The sequence below is a fragment of the Chlorocebus sabaeus genome, chromosome 1 (genome assembly GCF_047675955.1).
Source record: "Chlorocebus sabaeus isolate Y175 chromosome 1, mChlSab1.0.hap1, whole genome shotgun sequence".
Classification (NCBI taxonomy): Eukaryota; Metazoa; Chordata; class Mammalia; order Primates; family Cercopithecidae; genus Chlorocebus; species Chlorocebus sabaeus.
In genome coordinates this window covers 81,610,900-81,631,867 of record NC_132904.1, presented here as the reverse complement: position 1 = coordinate 81,631,867, position 20,968 = coordinate 81,610,900, and the positions used below count along the sequence as shown (strand labels likewise).

General features: G+C 35.6%; 1 protein-coding gene and 1 pseudogene across 7 annotated transcripts in view; both read left to right on the top strand.

The window, feature by feature from the left end:
• Positions 1-20,968, top strand: part of DLG2 (discs large MAGUK scaffold protein 2) — a 2,222,296-nt gene that overhangs the window by 652,154 nt on the left and 1,549,174 nt on the right. The gene's annotated exons all lie outside the window — the stretch shown is intronic.
• Positions 3,518-8,058, top strand: LOC140712589 (heterogeneous nuclear ribonucleoprotein C-like; annotated as a pseudogene).

Genomic DNA, 20,968 nt, shown 5'->3' with positions numbered 1-20,968 from the left:
CTGGTCAGAGCCTGAGGCCAAATGTCAATAGTATTGCGCATTCTGAATTGAAGCATCAATATGAAGAAATTTGTTTGTTGTCCTCTGTGTTAAATAAATTTGCTAGCATTCCCCATGTACTCAAATATACACAAATGCAGTGCTATCATGGTATGATGAGTGTATGTATCTGTGTTCTTGTGAGACACAATGGAAAATTTATCTACAATTATAGAATACATTTAATTTAAAAGTGCTTCTCAGTGGTCATTCATTCACAACTAAACATGGATCTAATCTGCCTGAGACAGAATAACATTTAATATTGCACATATATAAATATGGTAGTGATTTTTAAAATAATAAATTAATAGAGATGAATGAGGATTATTTTGCCAATCAGTGGAATATTTTACTATCTGATTTTTCTTATTTATCTACTTCCTGATGTATGATTTGTTTTGACAGAATTCACTTCCCCCTTAGAAGGAATAACTTTAGTCCCTCTGCAGACATTTTGAGAAACCTGAATTTATGTCACCCGAGAGACCTGAAAATACATTAGGAAAGCCTAAAACAAAACTTGGAAAAAGGTATTTGCAGAAAGGACAGAATTCCAAGGGGAGTAGGTTCATGAAACTTAAGCCAGTATGGAGAGGGTTATAATAGGAATAGAGACAACAGAGCACTTACAAATGTCTTAGATGATTTTCTCTCTGCTAACAAGCAGTACTATTTTTTCTACACGTTTAAAGGAAGATGATGGCTATATAGACAACATGCAATGAAGAGTCAAGGCAATTATTCATTTTGTTTGGGCTTCAGGAATGTGCTGCAGAGGGAAAAAGTTGCTTTGGAGGCCTGCATTTATGCAAATCTCTAGTCTTTGCCGATTGAATTCTGAGGAAAAAAGTTACACAGTTTTCTACTTGGTCTGTGTTTTAATTGTTACTCTAGCAGTAATTAGATACAAAAACAGTTTTGCTGCCGTTTACCTTGAGGTTGTTTAACAAAGGTTGTCATGTTTAAAATATTTTAAATAAGTAAAATGTGCGTCAGATACATTTCCCACCCTATAACTAGCTCCTGGTTCTTGGGTTGCTTGGCCTAGTTTCTAATGCTGAGGAAGAGCTTCATCACTGTAATCCTGCATCTCCTTTTATAAATGCCTTAACTTTGTGTGTCTACTTTTCAGTAACTGTCTCATATTTGGTCTTCCCATCAACCCCCTGAAATTAATGGGGACAGTTTAATTATCATCCACTTTTAAATGCAGAAACAAAGACATGGTAAAGATCCAGAATCTTAGAACAGTGTATATATACATATTTTGTCACCTCAGGATTTGACAAATTCTCGGGTTATCTTAATTTAACCAAGACAGTGGGATAGCCAAAAGGGTATGAGTGTTGATACCTTAATCTTGGCTTTATTATATTACCAAACTCCATAAACTTCAATTTTATGTTTGTAAAGTGGGCATAATAATTCTTAACATGCAAGAGTTTAGTGAGGATATCAAATAATATAAATGAAGCACTTAGCAATCTATATGTTGACGCTAAGTTACTAGTGTTTTAAAATATATCTCTATCGTATATATTATATAGAACATCCTCTGATACATAGAATATAGTATATAGATATATAGGTACAGTATACCTTTATTACATAGTTTTATAATTGATTTTTCTCTTTTCCACTGAAATCTTCTGTGAGTTTCTTGAGAGTAGAAAACTATATTCTGTCTGTGTATTTATTTAATCTCTCTATTATCTTGTGCTTTAAATATTTATATTAATGAATTCAAAATGGGTCAAAATCTTAATACAAGAAGATAAGTAGACAAAGTTATTAGTTTTTTTGGCATTTTGCAATTGTGCACCAAAATGGCTTGTTTTTGTTTCCCTGGATAGATTCTGTTACACAAATTTTAAGTTGGTAATAACTGTTACTTAGGTCTAAAATAAGAAAATGTTAGAGGTTGCAAATTGAATTTTACATTTTGCTTTCCCATTTCACTTTACTCTGACAATAATAATCCCCATTAAAACTGTAAGAAAAAGCCTAAGGACATACATAAATCTGAGAGCTCCAGTTTTACTGTTTTTTATTTTTAACTCATTCTAAGATTTTTAAGGACTAATACAAATAAAGCATCCTTCTTGTTTTTAGAATCTTCCAGGCTTATATTAAGCCTTCAGGTTTACTGATAAGTGAGAGAAAAAAATTCCTAACTTTTCATTTTTTTAGTGTCGACGTTGTTTAGCTCTGCTTCTTGGTTTTCTTTAAATTTGATACCTATGTGTTTAATGACAATTATATAACTCTAAGAGCACTACGTTCATTATTAAGTGGAATCAATCCTTGCAAGTCTTATAAGTTGGGCAAGAGTTTTTTCCCTTGGAGGATATGTCATTAAGGTTTTATATTCTCAGATGCAATGAATGTTGCTAATACTTGCATTTGGGGAAAAATAAGTAATAAGGTAAATGGTATGCATTGCACCTGGTTCTTATGGATGGATTAAAGTATTGGTTGGGAAAATAGCTTTTAAGTTTCAACTTGTTCGGGTACATATCAAGTTTTCCTCCAAGGGGGTGAATATTAATAATGAAGAGGAAGAAAAGAGAATTACAACAATGATGACAATGACATGAGCAATACTTCTGAAAACATTATTATTAAAGATATTTTCAATTCTTATTTTACAGACAAAGAAAATGTGGCTCAAAGCAGTTGAGTAACTTATCTATAACTAGTACGCAGTATAGCTTGCATCCAAACCCTAGTCTTTGCTTTTGTGACAAAGCATCCTCCTTATGTTTTATAGTTCCTAGTTTATGTTTGTAGGTAATCCAGAGTAACATATATATATATAAAATTCCTTTACCATTTTAAAATAGTTTCTTTGTATTTGTGGTTATATTCTTTTCCTTAGTCCCAACGTATATATTATTTTTGTCTTCATTAGATCTGTGAGAAGTTCATCTATTTCATTGTCTCTTTTAAGAACCCAGTGTTCTGTTTCTTACTAGTTTTTGTGCTGTAATTATTTTCTAATTTTCTTTTTACTGTTTCATTCTATTTTTATTTTGATTGCATTTTTTTCTAATATCTTGATATATAGACTCATCTTATTTTTATTCTTTCAGAAATAACCATAGTGCTTTAAGTCTAGTAATTAGTCTCTGAATATGTTTGAAAGTGTCCCATAAATGTAATATATTACATTCTTATTTTATGACTAAGTGGTCGATTTTATTTCCTTTTTATGCAATTTTTGAAAGGCTAGGATGTATTTAGTTTTATTCCAACACATTAGTTTTAGGCTAGTTTTAGTTTCTAGCTTTAAATCACTGTGGTCAGAGAATTTTGCCTTTAATATATACCTACTTTTTGTGACATAATAAATGATAAAATTTTGTATAGTTCCATGATGTGTTAAAAGAAGGCATATTTTCTTTTTGTGAAGAGAAAAAGACTGAGCAGTTGTGGCCGCAATACCCACCTCGAACAGCAGTCGGGTTCTCCACCTAGAACCCAGGAGTATGAGACTCAGAATCAGATCTCTTCTCCCTCCCCACTCCTATGAGATTTTTTTGGATCTTCAGCTACATTTTTGGCTTTCTGAGAAACCCTATCATCAAACACAATGGCCAGCAACGTTACCAACAAGATAGATCCTCGTTCCATGAACACCCGTGTATTCACTGGGAATCTCAACACTCTTGTGGTCAAGAAATCTGATGTGGAGGCAATCTTTCCGAAGTATGGCAAAATTGTGGGCTGCTCTGTTCATAAGGGCTTTGCTTCGTTCAATATGTTAATGAGAGAAATGCCCAGGCTGCTGTAGCAGGAGAGGATGGCAGAATGATTGCTGGTCAGGTTTTAGATATTAACCTGACTGCAGCACCAAAACTGAACGGAGGAAAAGCAGGCGTGAAACAATCTGCAGCGATGCAGCGCTCTTCTTTTGACCTGGACTATGATTTTCAGCGGGATTATTGTAATACGAGGTACAGTTACTCAGCACGTGTACCTCCTCCTCCTCCTATTGCTGGAGGTGTAGTGCCCTTGAAACATCCGTGTGTATCAGGAAACACCTCAAGAAGGGAAAAAAGTGGCTTCAATTCTAAGAGTGGACAGCGGGTATCTTCCAAGTCTGGAAAGTTGAAAGGAGATGACCTTCAGGCGGTTAAGAAGGAATTGGCCTAGATAAAACAAAAAATGGATTATCTCCTGGAAAACCTGGAAAAAATTGAAAAGGAACAGAGCAAACAAGCAGTAGAGATGAAAAACAAGTCAGAAGCGGAGCAGAGCAGCAGCTCCTTGAAGAAAGATGAGACTAATTTGAAGTTGGAGTCTGAGGGGGGTGCAGATAACCCTGCTGAGGAGGGGGACCTACTGGATGATGATGATAATGAAGACTGGGGGGATGACCAGCTGGAGTTGATCAAGGATGAAGACAAAGAGGCTGAGGAAGGAGAGGATGACGGAGACAGCGCCAATGGTGAGGATGACTCTGAAGCACATAGTGGGGTTTAGAAATCTTATACCATTATTTCTTTACCTAGGCACTTGTCTAAGATCAAATTTTTCACCAGATCTTCTTGAGAGCTGACAGCGTGCTGGCAGCCCTCGCTGGCTCTTGGTGCCTCTTCCGCCTTGGCGTCTGCTCTGGCCTCACTTGAGGAGCCTTCAGCCGGCTGCTGCACTGTGGGAGCCCCTGTCTGGGCTGCCCGAGGCAGAGCTGGCTCCCTCTGCTTGCTGGGAGGTGTGGAGGCAGAGGCGTGGGCGGGAACTGGGGCTGCCGGCTGCACTCGCTGGCCAGCGTGAGTGAGTGAGTTCGGGTGGGCATGGACTTGGCGGGCCCTGCACTCAGAGCAGCGGTGGGCACCGCTGGCCTGGGAAGTGAGGGGCTTAGCACCGGGGCCAGCAGCTGCCTAGGGTGCACGGGGTCCCTGAGCACTACTGACCCGCCCACACCTTACTCAAATTCTCACTGGGCCTCAGCTGCCTCCCCATGGGGCTGGTCTCAGGACCTGCAGCCAGCTATGCCTGAGGCTCCTGAGTCAGGTGGGGACTTGGAGAACTTTTATATCTAGCTGGAGGATTGTAAATGCACCAATCAGCACTCTGTGCCTAGCTCGAGGTTTATGGATGCATCAATCAGCACTGTGTATCTAGCTAATCTGGTGGGGACTCCTACAGCATTTATGTCTAGCTGGAGGATTTTAAATGTACCAATCAGCACTTTGTGTCTAGCTGGAGGATTGTAAAGGTACCAATGAGCACCCTGTGTCTAGCTCAAGGTTTGTGAAAGTACCAATCAGTGCTCTGTGTCTAGCTAATCTAGTGGGGACTTGGAGAACTTTTGTGTCTAGTGGCACTCTGTGTCTAGCACAGGGATTGTAAACGCACCAATCAGCACCCTGTCAAAACGGACCAATCAGCTCTCTGTAAAATGGACCAATCAGCAATGTGTAAAATGGATCAATCAGCAGGATGTGGGTGGGGTGAGATAAGGGAATAAAAGCAGGCTGCCAGAACCAGTGGTGGCAACCCGCTTGGGTCCCCTTCCACACTGTGGAAACTTTGTTCTTTAGCTCCTTGCACTAAATCTTGCTGCTGCTCACTCTTTGGGTCCATGCTGCCTGTATGAGCTGTAACCCTCATGGCAAAGGTCTGCAGCTTCAATTCTGAAGCCAGCCAGATCACAAACCCACTGGGAGGTAGGAGCAACTCCAGACTCACCGCCTTAAGAGCTGTAACATTCACCGTGAAGGTCTGCAGCTTCACTCCTGAAGTCAGCCAGACCAACAACCCACCAGAAGGAAGAAACTCCGGACACGTCTGAACATCTGAAGGAGCAAATTCCACACACACCATCTTTAAGTACTGTAATGCTCACCACGAGGGTTCGCGGCTTCATTCTTTAAGTCACCAAGACCAAGAACCCACCAATTCCGGACACACACTCTCCTAGTATCTTCAGCACATGCTCACTGTTCTCCTCATCCTTGTCCTTCCTATGTTCATTAATTCTTATTGCCCTGCGCCTAGTACCATTTTCACTTCCTTTGAATCTCCTACTAGTTTTGTTAAGAATGTAATTTTTGCTTTTAATTTTGATACATCTTTATGACTTAATAAAAAGGATGTATAGTTTTCATCAACAGTCTCCAGAATAATCTCTTGTTATGCAGGGAGTACAGATTTTTTCATTCATACATAAGTTCAGTAGCTGCTTCTGTGACTGTAAAGGCAATCTCATTTAGTTGAGTAGCTCCTGAAAGCAGCTTTGAGTTACAAGTATGTGTGTTACACCCCCACATAAGTGTGATGTGTGGGGAGGTTCAACACAAATGTAACAATGTATTTTTGTGAATGAGAGTTGGCCTGTCAAATGCATCCTCTAGAAAAATAGTGTTACAGTCTTAATATTTGTTTTCTAAAGTTGATACTGTGGGTTATTTTTGTGAACAGCTTGATGTTTGGGACCTCTTTTCCTCAAAATAAAAAGTCCTTATTAAACCAGAAATTTGGAGGAAAAAAAAGGTATATTTTCTATGGGATAAAAGTTTTCATTCATGGTTATTACATCTACCTTATTAATTGTATTATTACAACCTTTACATCTTAATTGTACTTAGGTGGGACATCAGAGCATCAATATTAAAGTCCTTCCCAAAATTGAGATTTTGTGGGACGACAGAGTGTGAGGTAGAGGTATGAGAAAGGGATATCTCTGTTCTAATCTGAAAGAGCTTTCCCATGTGAGATCCATGGCTGCTATGCTGCTTTACTTAGAGGGAAAGATCCCATGAATCTTTGATAGGGATATAGAGTAGAAGTCAACATATGTGTCTTTCCACTAGCTTTCTAACTGATTTTATTTAGTTTTAAAAATCAAAAAATATGTCAGATAGAGACAGTTAATTCATCCCTACCACAATAGAATTAAAAAGGGGTTTTTTCCCCCTTCCAGGTACTTGTAAAATGTTGACTGCAATTATCAGTGATTTTGCATATTTGTTTCTCCTTGTTAGTTTCATGGCTCTTTTAATTGATAAGTGAGGAAGAATCCTAACTAGCTGTCTTCCTACCCTAAAAGAAAGCTGATTATGTTCTTTCAATTTTATTATACTTTTGCTCATTAATGTACTGGTTTATATTCAAGAATATGGAAGTTCCATATTAAATAAGTGAACATGTGTTGTTGGTTTCTACATTTGATTTCTATTTGCATATCCTGTGCCAGTCATCATTATAAGAAGTTAAATTGTGATTAATCATCTGCATCTCTAAAAGGGTATCTCACGCATTTTCCAGAAACATTTTTATCATTAGTCCATAGGAATGTCAATTTTCCAAGAGAAATAAAGGCCCTGTGTTCCTTATGTGGTTATTATTCTTCACTTTAGGAGATAACTGAGAAAGCCTTGCACTCCAAGGTGTCTTGGGCATCTTTTGGTCAGTTTTCGCTAGTGAATAGACAATGGTGATGACCCTAGAAGAGAGAGAAGGAAGGGTAATTGGGGCGAATGTGTTCTTCAAGGGCAAGTATTTGTTTGCATCCTATATGGTGAGGGTGGAGGTTGTGTATTAACTGATATCTCCAGTAGCTTTTCTTCTCCCATTTACTACAATATTGTGGTGACTTGATTAGTTTTCTCAGACTGGAGTAGTAAAATTAATCCCTTATATCTGAAGCAACAACTTCATATAATTATTAAGGTTATAATAATATATTAAGAGTATAATAACATTAAGAGTATAATAATAACATAATAATTAAGAGTAATTCCAGTTAGTGACAGCATAAAGTTGGAAGCCTCTAGAAATGATCCTTTGCTAAGAATGCTGGATGACAGAGTTTTAAGGGGAGTGTGCCTAAAGACGAGTCAATTAGTTTAGGATTAGACATTTAAAATTTAACTTTGACAGATAGAAGCTCATCATTAATTTTAATATGAGCAAATGTCAACAAAGTAGTAGGGCAAAAATCAGGTTACAGGAAAAAAGAAATAAAAAAAAAAAAGTGGATAAAGAGAATATGACATACTCCCTGGAGAAGTTTTATGAGAAAGGCTAGAGAGAAATTGGTATACACCTAGAGAGAGTTGGAGCAAAGCAAAATAAAAAACCAAAACACCCTAAACTAACATTTTTAGACTAGAACATGGTTGACCATATTTTCAGGCTGAAGGAAAAGATTTAGGAAAGAGGAGGATGTCAAGGATATAAATCAGAGATCAGGAAACTTTTCCAGTAAAGGTCTAGATAGTAAATATTTTAGGTTTTGAGGACCATGAGATATCTGTAGCAACTACCCAACTACCCAACTCTGCCCTTGTAGCATTGAAGCAGCCACAGAAAATATATAAACAAATTGGCATGGCTGTTTTTGATAAGAATTCATTTATGAAAACATGTAGCAAGCCAGATTTGACCCACAGGTTTGCCAACCTCTGCTATAGATGGGAGAGCAGAACTGAAGAGAGTAGGAAAAAGGCATAGGGTGAGGATGGCTGTGACTGTGGGTTTGCTTTCTAGGTCTGGCTGTGGTATAACTATGCAGGGAGAACACACCTAATGACCTCAATTTTATTAGGAGACTGAGGGCTATCTAACCTGTCAAAATGAGGAGCTAAAGACAACTAAGGACTTGGAGGCAGATGGTGATGATTGAGAAGTTTTTTGAGGGAAATGAGAGGGGAAGTTGATTAAAGGACAGTGACTAGCTGAGTGTGGAAACTGACTACTTAGAAGTTGCTCTTAGTGTGTGTGAGTTCCTTTCCCACAGAGCTTCATTCCCTAGGTGTGAGTTGAGAGAGACCAGATGCAGTATTTACCCGGGATTTGGATTTGGATTTTGCTGAAGAGTTGCACCTGAAGAATTGCACTATAAGAAATCAAAGACATTGGTGAGCAAATAGTTCAAATGAACAGTCATTAGTTTCAAGCTGGCTAAAGAACAAAATGAAAAGGGACCAGTAAACTGAGAAAAAATAAAAAGATTAAAGTGGTGGATAGCTCTGTGAGGTTAAAGGATAGGAGTTGAAAAAGGAGTGAAGAACTATTAAGATAGGAGATTGAAGTCAAATAGTATAGTAATTTAGTAAATATTCAGGATGCATTTTTGATGGATTGCTATCCTGAGTAAAGCTTACTACCTGAGGCTGATAATAACATAGGTGCAAAATTGAAACATACACACAATTTATTTTCTCAGCTGTTAGAGTTTTGATTATTAAAACATCAGTGACAATATTATTATATGAAATTACCTTTAGTTAATTTCAGTAAGAACAACATGGGGATTTGACAATGACATTTTTATCTATAGTTTTTAAAAATTTCTATTTTAACTTTTTTAAATTTTGAAAAATTACTTCATTTGTAATAAAATTAGTTTTCAAAATATTGACTTTTTTTTTTTTTGTAGTAGTAGTAGTCATTATGTTGTTTGGGTGCTGCTCCCAATTCATAAATCTAGTTCATTTCATAGAATCAGAGATAACATTGATTTCCATTCTGTAATTTCTATGAGATAAGTTACCATAAAGTATTATAAGAGTTTGAATTTAAGATTATTAAGAGATAAAATCATGGTACAAAGTTCCATATAACACTTGATTCAAATTGTGGAAATAATTCTTGACACAGAAGATAAATAGCTATGGTTTGCTGAGTATATACTTTCTAAGTAACAGGCACTGTATTATGAGCTTTATAGATTTATTTGGGAAAGTTCATAGAAGCTGGAGTTCTAAGTTTTTGCCAATATCTGTAAATTGTGTTCTTTTAATCTTTTGCAAGCATTTGCTCTTTTTGCCCTGTGAATTTAAGGCATTATCTTATACATATTTTAAGGTGAAGTAATTAATGCACTCAGTTATGAAAGACTGGTAGTTTGTTTAAGATTATTTTTTTGAAAACAGACACCTGTCACAGCTAGGAAAGCTAGGTGGCTTGTTTTTTGTTTTGTTATTTAAAAAAAACACAGGCTAATCTACTGAAAGAAACATATTTGCATTAGGTGGTCTCTTATAATTAAAGAATAAAATGTTGGACTAGAACATAAACTAATGTGTTAAATTTTAGACTACAAACAGTGTGTTTAGAAGTATAAACTTAACTGAAAAGACAGCAAATGGGTGTGTGTGCAGCATACAATTAAGAATTTTCCAAAGACCAAATGGAACATGTTACAAAGAGAGATACTCAGTTTGAAAAGCCATGTCAATCGCACACAATTTTGGCATCTACTACTTCTGTAAATTTTCAAGTATTCATTTCAGTGCTCTTGGTGACTTAGCTGCCCTTAATGAACATAAGAGACACCATTATTCTGAGTCAAGAGGGGAGGATTAAAATACAAGTACAGGTATAAATAGTTCTGTAGATAGTATGGAAGTCAAAAACTGTCTGATAACTTCAAGAGACCATAATCTGCTAAGAGATACAGAAGGGTGGTGATAGAAGACTCGGGATAACTCAGCAGTAGTGAAGGCCCCACAGAGCTTGGAGATCATAAATCTGGTGCAATTACCAATTGCTGAAGTAATTTGATTTTCTCCAGAGACATAAGGTGCCCAACACAGGTACCCTAGACAGGTAGAGAGGACCATTTATAGAACCAATACAGGTTTGGGGTGTAACAAAGGAGGTATGTGGAGCTGATGTGTGTTAGGTCAGAGTGGGGCTTTGAAGTATGAATCATTTTACTTACCAGTTCTCTTCCTTCTGGAGGGTTAAAACCGAAGGAAAAAAGTCAATACTGTACTATTTATTGCTGGGTAGAAATAGCTACCTTACCATGGGCAGAGCCAGAAATATGGAGGAGAAAGGGATGAATGTAACCCTCCCTCTATAGTAAAGAGCTGAGGAGAGGGATTGAAGTGAGATATTAAGGGGTGAAGCTATATTTTCTTTCCATCTGTTTAGTGCACTGGTGTAGTTTCTGATGAAAGCAAGTCATCCTTAAGCAATACCTACTCTTTTCTAAATTAAAAACTGCATATATAAGGAAGAATTACAAGGAACTAAAACATATTGAGCACCAAATATGTACTATGTCCTGTGATAAGAACTTTGCATATCTTATTTCATTTATTCTTTGCAACAACCCACTGGGTAAATGTATTGTTTCACTGCTTTTACATAAGCAGAATTTAAGGCTCAGAAAAGTTAAGCAGTTTGCCCGAAGCTACGCAGCTGGATTTGAGTGAAGCCATAATTTAAACCAAGCCTAACTCTTAAGCTTATAACTTATAGTACCAATCTATTCTTATTGTTGATGTCTTTGTTTGTTTTACTGTAAGAATCTAGATTTCTTGATATTAGAATCCTCTCTTTTGAGGAGAATCCAGATGTTCATATACAAATTAATTTAGTAATGAAGTGCTAATATTACATACAGTTAAAGAAACGTATTATGTATTCTTACCAAAAACAGTCTTTTAAAGAAAAATCACTCATTCTAATATTTTAAGACTTTGATAGCATAATAATAACATGCATCTTAAAAAAAAATCACTTTCCTATAATCCCTAGCTGCTGCTTGCATGAATGTCATCTGCCAATATTTCATATTAGGATAGATTTTTTTCACTAGATTTCTAAAAGAATATTACATGCAACTTGTCAAAACAGCTACAAAGAATATACTTAGTAAATTAGCTTTCAAAAATTTTATCTTCTTTTATGGGCATTTCTTTCCTTCTGTATTTGAAGATTTTGATTTCATGAGCTAGATGTTTACTTGTGCCTGTTATTTATTATTTAGAAAAATTGCACTCATACTTTTCAAATCATCAGGGAACAGGAGCTGATAATTTGTTTTCTCCTGTTTTTATCATATGCTCTGATTTAGGACATTTGTAACAATGAGGACACTTATGGTTTTGAATGTACTTTTTAGCCAAGAATCACAAAATGGTTATTTATCTTTCTAGCTGGGGCATCTTTGCTCTATCTTTGTATGGTTTCTCCATGAAATTCTTCCACCGTGGCTACTTCAGAGCAACCAGAAGTCTTAATGTTATCTGAGGGTCCAAATATACATAGTTCAAGAAAGAGGGAGTCAGACAGAAGCTACATCTCCTTTTGAGACTATCTTGAAAGAAATACAACATAACTTCTGCCAAACTCTATTAATTGAGGCAAGTAGTCACAAAAGCTACTACAAGTGCTACAAAAGGTTCAAGGGAAGGATTCGTACACTCTACATCTCAACAGGGATGACAAACTTTAGCAAGAGCATGTGGAACAAAAAATTTTGCAACTATTTTTGGAAAATACAATTTGATAGAAAATACTATCTCTGAAGGCGGGTACATGACATTAAATTTTTTCCCCACTGAAAATGAGAAGATATTTAATATTGGTAAAAGATCTTCTATGAACTTGTCACTTTATATGCATTACCTTATGTATTGCTTACAACAACTCTCTTAATTTTACAAATTATGACACAGGCTCTAAGGGGTGATAAAATTTGTCTAAAAGCCACCTAACATCTAAGTGTCAGTGCTGGAACTGACACCAATTTTTTATACTCCACAATCCATTCATTTTCTTAAAATCACTTTAGCAAAAATAGTTGGGAAAAAATACTCATTTGATATTTTAGTAACTGGAGTCCTATATTAATTAGAATATCCTTCTTTCTATGGTCTTTTAATATTTTATATCCATAACAACAAACCCAAAAGCAATGATTAATCTATTTGTTTAATCAGCAAATCACATTTTAAATTTATTTGTATTACCACTGTAACGGTAAATGCAATTCATTGCTTTGTCTAATAATTATATTTGTAATTATAATGCTTATCACATTGTATTTTTTTTTTTTTTTTTTTTTTTTGAGACAGAGTTTTGCTTTTGTTGCTTAGGCTGTAGTGCAATGGCGTGATCTCAGCTCACTGCAACCTCTGCCTCCCAGGTTCAAGTCATTCTCCTGCCTCAGCCTCCCAAGTAGCTGGGACTACAGGCTTGTGCCACCACACTGGCTAATTTTGTATTTTTAATAGAGATGGAGTTTCTCCATGTTGGTCAAGCTGGTCTCGAACTCCCAACCTCAGGTGATCCACCTGCCTTGGCCTCCCAAAGTGCTGGGATTACAGGCGTGAGCCACCACGCCTGCCCCACAATGTATTTTAATGATCTGTGTATATACCTAACTTGTTGACCAGGCTATGCTTTCCTTGAAATCAGGGAAAACAATACTCAATAGTAAATGTTTGCTGAAGGAATAAATTATACTACTGGTAATACATGATATATTCTTTTGTTTGCCAGCTTATTGATTACCCAGAAAACTCCACTCCCTGTCTATAGTAGAATAAAACTGTATAAATGGAGGAGTCTTATAAGGGACTGGAATTCTCTTACCTATCTTTGCATAATATAAAATAAACTTGAACTGCATTAAGTGAAATCTGTTTGAAAACCATGAAATGAAAAATTTCTCATGTAGGAAATCATTAAGAATAACTCAAATGCATTATTTTACATTTGGAGAAACTGAGGCCTGGAGAGAATATATAAATAGTATAATTTAAGGTTGTACAGTCAGTTGAAGTCAAAGAAAGTATTCTTATCTATATTTACTTACTCTTTCACTCTTTTCAATGCACTCTTGACTAAGTGTTAAATAGGTTGCTAGAAGCAGTCAAATATTTTTGTCAGTTTTGGAAGATTGTTTCTTATTTGCATTATATTTCTATGTAGTGCCAATGACTTAGATAGATTACATCATTCCCCACTCTAATTATTTGATGATGTTATCAACTAGCTTTCCATGGAGAAAATGAGGAAAATTGGTCTCGTTTTTATTGTATGTTTTTCTCAGAGACAGGTGTGTTCTTATGGAAAAAGCACTAAATAGTCCCAATTCTGACAGTTCCTGTCTTTGTATCCTCTAGCAAAGCATTTTATTTCGAAGTCTATTCATTGCAGAATGAAGTAGTTTTTGTGGTTCTCAACTCAAGGGTGTTACAATGCTCAAGGCTTGTTTGTAAGTGTTGGTGAGAATTTTTTGTTTGTCACATGACTGAGGGCATATTGGCAGTTAGTGAAAAACTTCCAGGAAAAAAATGAATAGTCTTCAAATGGGTGGGACAGATTTATATAATGAATCTCTTTCTTGTCTGAAATGCCACCAGTGCCCCTGCTGAGGGGAAGTAAAATCTTTTTGTAATTCTAAAACTAAGTTTTCTAATTCTAAAATTTCTTTATAAGGCAAACTGCTTGAGAAAATATCTCTTATTCTCAATATGTCACTTGTCAATAAAAGGTGAGTGGATGGTTTTTGTTTTGCTGTGGAAACCAAAAGCAATTAACATCTTTTTTTTTTCTTTCAATGTGACTTTAAATTATTTTGTAAGCTTGGACTTTAAGGAAGCCCATAAGTGACACACCAAGCAAAACAGATCTCTAGGTCAAGTTCTAGGATGAATTCTGGAGCATCCACTTGAGTCAGTGTTAGATCTTCAGAGAATTCATCATACATGTAACCTAAATCACTGTCCCTTTGGATAATGCAGGTGGAAGAAGGAGAAGAATAATATTAGAAGAAAAGGTACAGTGTAGAGCTATCTTTACCCGCCCACTAGAATGTTTTATAGAGAGAACAATCCAAGGACATGTGTATCTTCTAATCATATATAAATTGGGTTGGGACTAGTGCTTAATAGAATTGGGTCTGAACTCTGAGAACATCTTTCAGGAGGCTGAACAAACTGTGCTATTTATGGTCTTTAGGTGGTAAGGATGCTGACACATCCTTTTATTACTAGAACTTAAAATATATCATCAGAGTGCCTTATCTTATTGGATGCAGACTGGAAAGAATGTTTTTACAATTTCCTTTAAAGAGGGAAAGACATTATCTTGTGTGAAGCAAAGGCATAGGATGATTTTACTAGTTGCTATTATAGTATAGAAAACGGAGTATAAATTTCATTTTACTGATAATCACATTTCTAGGCATTCACATATATTTCAGATGGCATTGATCTTTGTACTATATCTTTTGACTCTGTTCCGCCAAAGGTTGAATTTTTTTTTACTATAGGTACTCTAGCTTGTACTTATTGCCTACACACCTGAAAACAATGGCTAAGCTCATAGTCTGAATACTTTGAGTTGAATTTATTTTAAAAATTGCTGGGATTCTTAGGAAACTTACCTTTGTACAAAGGATGTCTTCAGGAACTATGGCAAAGCATAGATGGATTTATATATGCTGGTTTAGGGACTTGTTATGTGGCCCTAAGGAAGACAGAATCTGGTAAGCAGTAGGTATTAATATGTCAGTTTCTCTTTTAAGCTATGTAAACTCTAATTGCTTCATTTATAGAAATTGATAGCAATAGCCACCATCTTTGGAGTTCTGACCATTTACAAATGTGTTTTGCTTTTAAAATAAGCTTCCTGGTATTTGTGTAATTGGAATTGATATACATCCAATAAGTATTGGTAATATACAATAAAATATTTCAATAATTAATAGTTCTGTGTTGCTAAGAACAGAGAAAAGTTTCTACATTAAATGAATTTGAGGAGTATCTTTTGATATTTACAATTCATATCTTTCCAGTTTATATAGTATCTGGCTTTTTCTCTTATTTGTCTGATTTTGCACTTGGCCTACAATACCTGGAGATGTACTGTCAGATAATTATTCTAATACTGTTGCTAATAAACTTATTTATGGCTTGTTTCTGTACAAAGGTTCTAGAAACCATTGGAAGCAATTTGTTTTAGCACCTCAATCAAATGATGGCATTTATTTTATTTCTTATAGCTATTGATTTGATATTTCACTGGAATTTTGATTTGGTATCACTGAATTTTATTTTCATTTTAACATTTCCTTGAGACAAATAGAGGCTTTATTCCTTTGGACTGGTTATAATAGGTCTCTGGGGATTAATAGGTCTTATACAAGCATTCTTAAGGCAAAAGGTTGGTTTCAATCTTTACTTTCTTACTATGGCTTGCAAAACCCAATACAATCTTGACCTTACATTTTCCTCTAGCTTCATCTCCTGTAACGTTCTTATTAACTTCTATATTTCAGTTCTACAGGCCTATTTCCTGCCTTAGGGCTTTTGTATTTGTCATCTTTTCTTTCTGGAATGCTCTGCCCCTATATTTTCATAGAACTAACCTCTTATCCTTGTGATTCAAACTCAAATGTCACCTCCACAGAGAAGTCTTTTCTACTACTGAACTTGAAATATCTGTCCCATGTTACTCTCTATAATTATTTTCTTTTTAAATTTCATTATAGCATCAATCAGTATATGAAATGTTCTTGTTTATTTATCTGCTGGGTTTTTTTTTTTTTGTTAGTCTCCATTCCACTAGAATATAAATTTAATGAGAACAGAATTGCTCATCACAGTGTCTACAAGACTTTGAAAAGTGCTGGCATATAGTAAGGCTTAATAAATATTTATGCATTGAATGAATTAGTTAGTTATAGTTAATCTAATAACGTCCATAGTTTCATTCATTTAAGATAGACTACTTAAAATTTTTATGTAGTTTTTAATTGAGGTAAAATATGCATATAAAATTTACTGTCTTTACCATTTTAAAATGTACAGTTCAGTGATAATAAATACATGTATTTCTTTTTCCCCCTTCACTTCTCCCTAAAAGAAATATACTATTAATCTTACGAGGAACCCTGTAAAATTTCTTATTCAAACTTTGGTTTTACAAATATAGAAACTAAGATTCAGAGAAATATAGTTAACTGATTTCACAAAGCTAGACAGTAAGAATCAAGGATGGAATTAGAGTTTCTGAATCCAAAATTTTGAGTTTTATTGTATCATATTTTTATTACAGCATGCTTCTAGTGGTGGAAGCAATCCGTGGAGTAGTTTACACAGGTGCATAAATGCTTATCTCTAACCCTAAAATTTAAAACTTTCATAAAATGAAAAGTTTTATATAGTCTTGATATCAAAACTCATTTGGTGGCAGAAATCTAACATAAAATAATGTAATGCTATTTATATAATAGTTTTTGTGTTCTCTACTTAGTGTGACTATTCATATACTTTATGGTAGAAATACTAATACATTTGATTATGAAGTTCTGTGCCAGATCCTGCTGGGGACTGTTATGTAATACTTGGTACGCACAATGTGTAACCTTTGTAAAATCCAAATATTTCTGAATTTTAAAACACATCTGACCCTAAGGATTTCAGGTAAGGTAGGGTAGACATAATTTAAATCACATGTCCTTTCATTGAGGAATTAAGAGATTAAGATCAATGAAGTCACAAAAGAGGGTGCTCTAACAATCTTATGTTGCAGATGAGAAAACTAGGAGATTGTATTACATAAGCGGAAAACCAGAGACTGGCAGATCTCTTACTCTTATCCATAAAACTTTTGATCAAGTCACACACAGAAAAGATATTAATGAATACCATACTTTTCTGTTTTATCTAGGTCATTTCACATAGATTATCTAGGTAATCTTCACAATTGCCTGATATAGGTACCAATAATATCTTCACATGGGTCAGGTTCTTTGAGAAGTTATGTACTTTGCCCGAGGTCACTCAAGTGTAAATAGCACAAGAGGAATTTGTACTTAGGAAAGTCTGGCTCTAAAAAATATATTTGCAACCATGACTTTTCATAAGAATAAAATCATCACATGATTGCCTAAAATGATTTATGAACTATAAATCCTTTAATTGTTGAAAATAAATCAAGTTAAGTTCTCAAAAAGTAGAAACTAAAATATTAGTGAGGTGGGTTTTTAAATTAAATTTCTAGGGTTTAAAGATTATTTGCTAAGATTCTATAGTTCTTGTATAATAGAAATATATTTAGAGGGAAATTTATCGCACTACATGCCCACAGAAGAAAGCAGGAAAGATCTAAAATTGACAACCTAAAATCACAATTAAAAAGAGCTATAGAAGCAAGAGTAAACAAACTCAAAAGTTAGCAGAAGACAAGAAATGACTAAGATCAGAGCAGAGCTGAAGGAGTCAGAGACACAAAAAACCCTTCAAAAAAATCAATGAAGCCAGGAGCTGGTTTTTTGAAAAGATCAACATATAATAAATAGGCCGCTAGCCAGACTAATAAGGAAGAAAAGAGAGAAGAAACAAATAGACACAATAAAAAATGATAATGGGGACATCATTAATGATCTCACAGAAACACAAACTAACATAAGAGAATACTATAAACACCTCTACGCAAATAAACTAGAAAATGTAGTAGGATAAATTCCTGGACACATACACCCTCCTAAAATTAACCAGGAAGAAGATGAATCCCTAAATAGGCCAATAACAAGTTCTGAAATTCAGGCAGTAATTAATAGGCTGCCAACCAAAAAAAGCCCAGGACCAGACGGATTCACAGCCAAATTCTACCAGAAGTACAAAGAGGAGCTGGTAATACTCTTTCTGAAACTATTCCAAACAATAGAAAAAGAAGGACTCCTCTCTAACTTATTTTATGAGGCCAGCATCATCCTGATACCAAAACCTGGCAGAGGTGCACACACAAAAAAAGAAAATTTCAGGCCAATATCCCTGATGAACATCAATGCAAAAATCCTCAATAAACTACTGGCAAACTGAATCCAGCAGCACATCAAAAAGCTTATCCACCAAGATCAAGTTGGCTTCATCCCTGGGATGCAAGGCTGGTTCAACAAAAGCAAATCAATAAATGTAATCCATCACATAAACAGAACCAATGACAAAAACCACATGATTATCTCAATAGATGCAGAAAAGGCCTTTGATAAAATTCAACAGCCTTCATGCTAAAAACTCTCGATGAACTAGGTATTGATGGATTGTATCTCAAAATAATAAGAGCTATTTATGACAGACCCATAGCCAATATCATACTGAAGGGGCAAAAACTGGAAGCATTCCCTTTGAAATCCGGCACAAGACAAAGAATGCCTACTCTCACTACTCCTATTCAACACAGTGTTGGAAGTTCTGGCCAGGGCAATCAGGCAAGAGAAAGAAATAAAAGGTATTCACATAGGAAGAGAGGAAGTAAATTGTCTCTGTTTGCAGAGGACATGATTGTATATTTAGAAAACCCCATCGTCTCAGCCCAAAATCTCCTTAAGCTGAAAGCAACTTCAGCAAAGTCTAAAGATAGAAAATCAATGAGCAAAAAATCACATGCATTCCTATGCACGAATAATAGAGAGCCAAATCATGAGTGAATTCCCATTCACAATTGCTACAAAGAGAATTAAATGCCTAGGAATACAACTTACAAGGGATGTGAAGGAGCTCTTTAAAGAGAACTACAAACCACTGCTCAAGGAAATAAAAGAGGACACAAACAAATGGAAACACATTCCGTGCTCATGGATAGGAAGAATCAGTATCATGAAAATGGCCATACTGCCAAAGTAATTTATAGATTCAATGCTATCCCCATCAAGCTACCACTGACTTTCTTCACAGAATTAGAAAAAGCTACTTTGAATTTCACAAGGAACCAAAAAACAGCCTGTATAGCCAAGACAATCCTAAGCAACATGAACAAAGCTGGAGGCATCATGCTATTTGACTTTAATCTATACTACAATGCTACAGTAACCAAAACAGCATGGTACTGGCACCAAAATAGATATATAGACTAATGGAACTAACTAAACAGAGGCCTCAGAAATAACACCACACATCTACAACCATCTGATCTTAGACAAACCTGACAAAAAACAAGCAATGGGGAAAGGATTCCCTATTTAATGGTTTTGGGAAAACTAGCTAGCCATATGCAGAAAAATGAAACTGGACCCCTCCCCTTACACCTTATACAAAAACTAACTCAAGATGGATTAAAGAATTAAACCTAAGACCTAAAACCATAAAAACCCTAGAAGAAAACCTTGGCAATACCATTCAGGACATAGGCATAGGCAAAGATTTCATGACTGAAGCACCAAAAGCAATGGCAATAAAAGCCAAAATGGACAAATGGGATCTAATTAACCTAAAGAGCTTCTGCATTGCAAAATAAAAAAAAAATAAAATAAAATAAAATAAAAAAAAGTATCATCAAAGTGAATAGGATATCTACAGAATGGGAGAAAATTTTTGCAATCTATCGATCTGACAAAGGGCTAATATCCAGAATCTACAAATAATATAAACAAATTTACAAGAAAAAATCAACCCCATCAAAAAGTGAGCAAAGGATATGAACAGACACTTGTCAAAAGAATACATTGATATGGCCAAGAAACATACGAAAAAAAGCTCACCATCACTGGCCATTAGAGAAATGCAAATCAAAACCACAAGGAGACACCATCTGATGCCAGGAAGAATGGCGATTATTAAAAAGTCAGGAAACAACAGATGCTGGAGAGGATGTGGAGAAATAGGAATGCTTTTACATTGTTGGTGGGAGTGTAAATTAGTTCAGCCGTTGTGGAACACAGTGTGGTGATTCTTCAAAGATGGAGAACCAGAAATACCATTTGACTCAGCAATCCCACTACTCAGTATATACCCAAAGGCTTATAAATCATTCTACTATAAAGACACATGCACATGTATGTTTATTGCAGCACTGTTCATAATAGCAAAGACTTGGAACCAACCCAAATGTCCATCAGTGATAGACTGGATAAAGAAAATGTGGCACATATAGACCATGGAATAGTATGCAGCCATAAATAAAGGATGAGCTCATGTCCTTTGCAGGGACATGGATGAAGCTGGAAACCATCATTTTCAGCAAACTAACACAGGAACAGAAAACCAAATACTGCATGTACTCACTCATAAGTGGGAGGTGAACAATAAGAACACATGGACACAGTAAGGGGAACATCACACACCAGGGCCTGTCAGGGGGTGGGGGGCTAGGGGAGGGATAGCATTAGGAGAAATACCTAATGTAGATGACGGGTTTATGGGTGCAGCAAACCACTATGGCACATGTA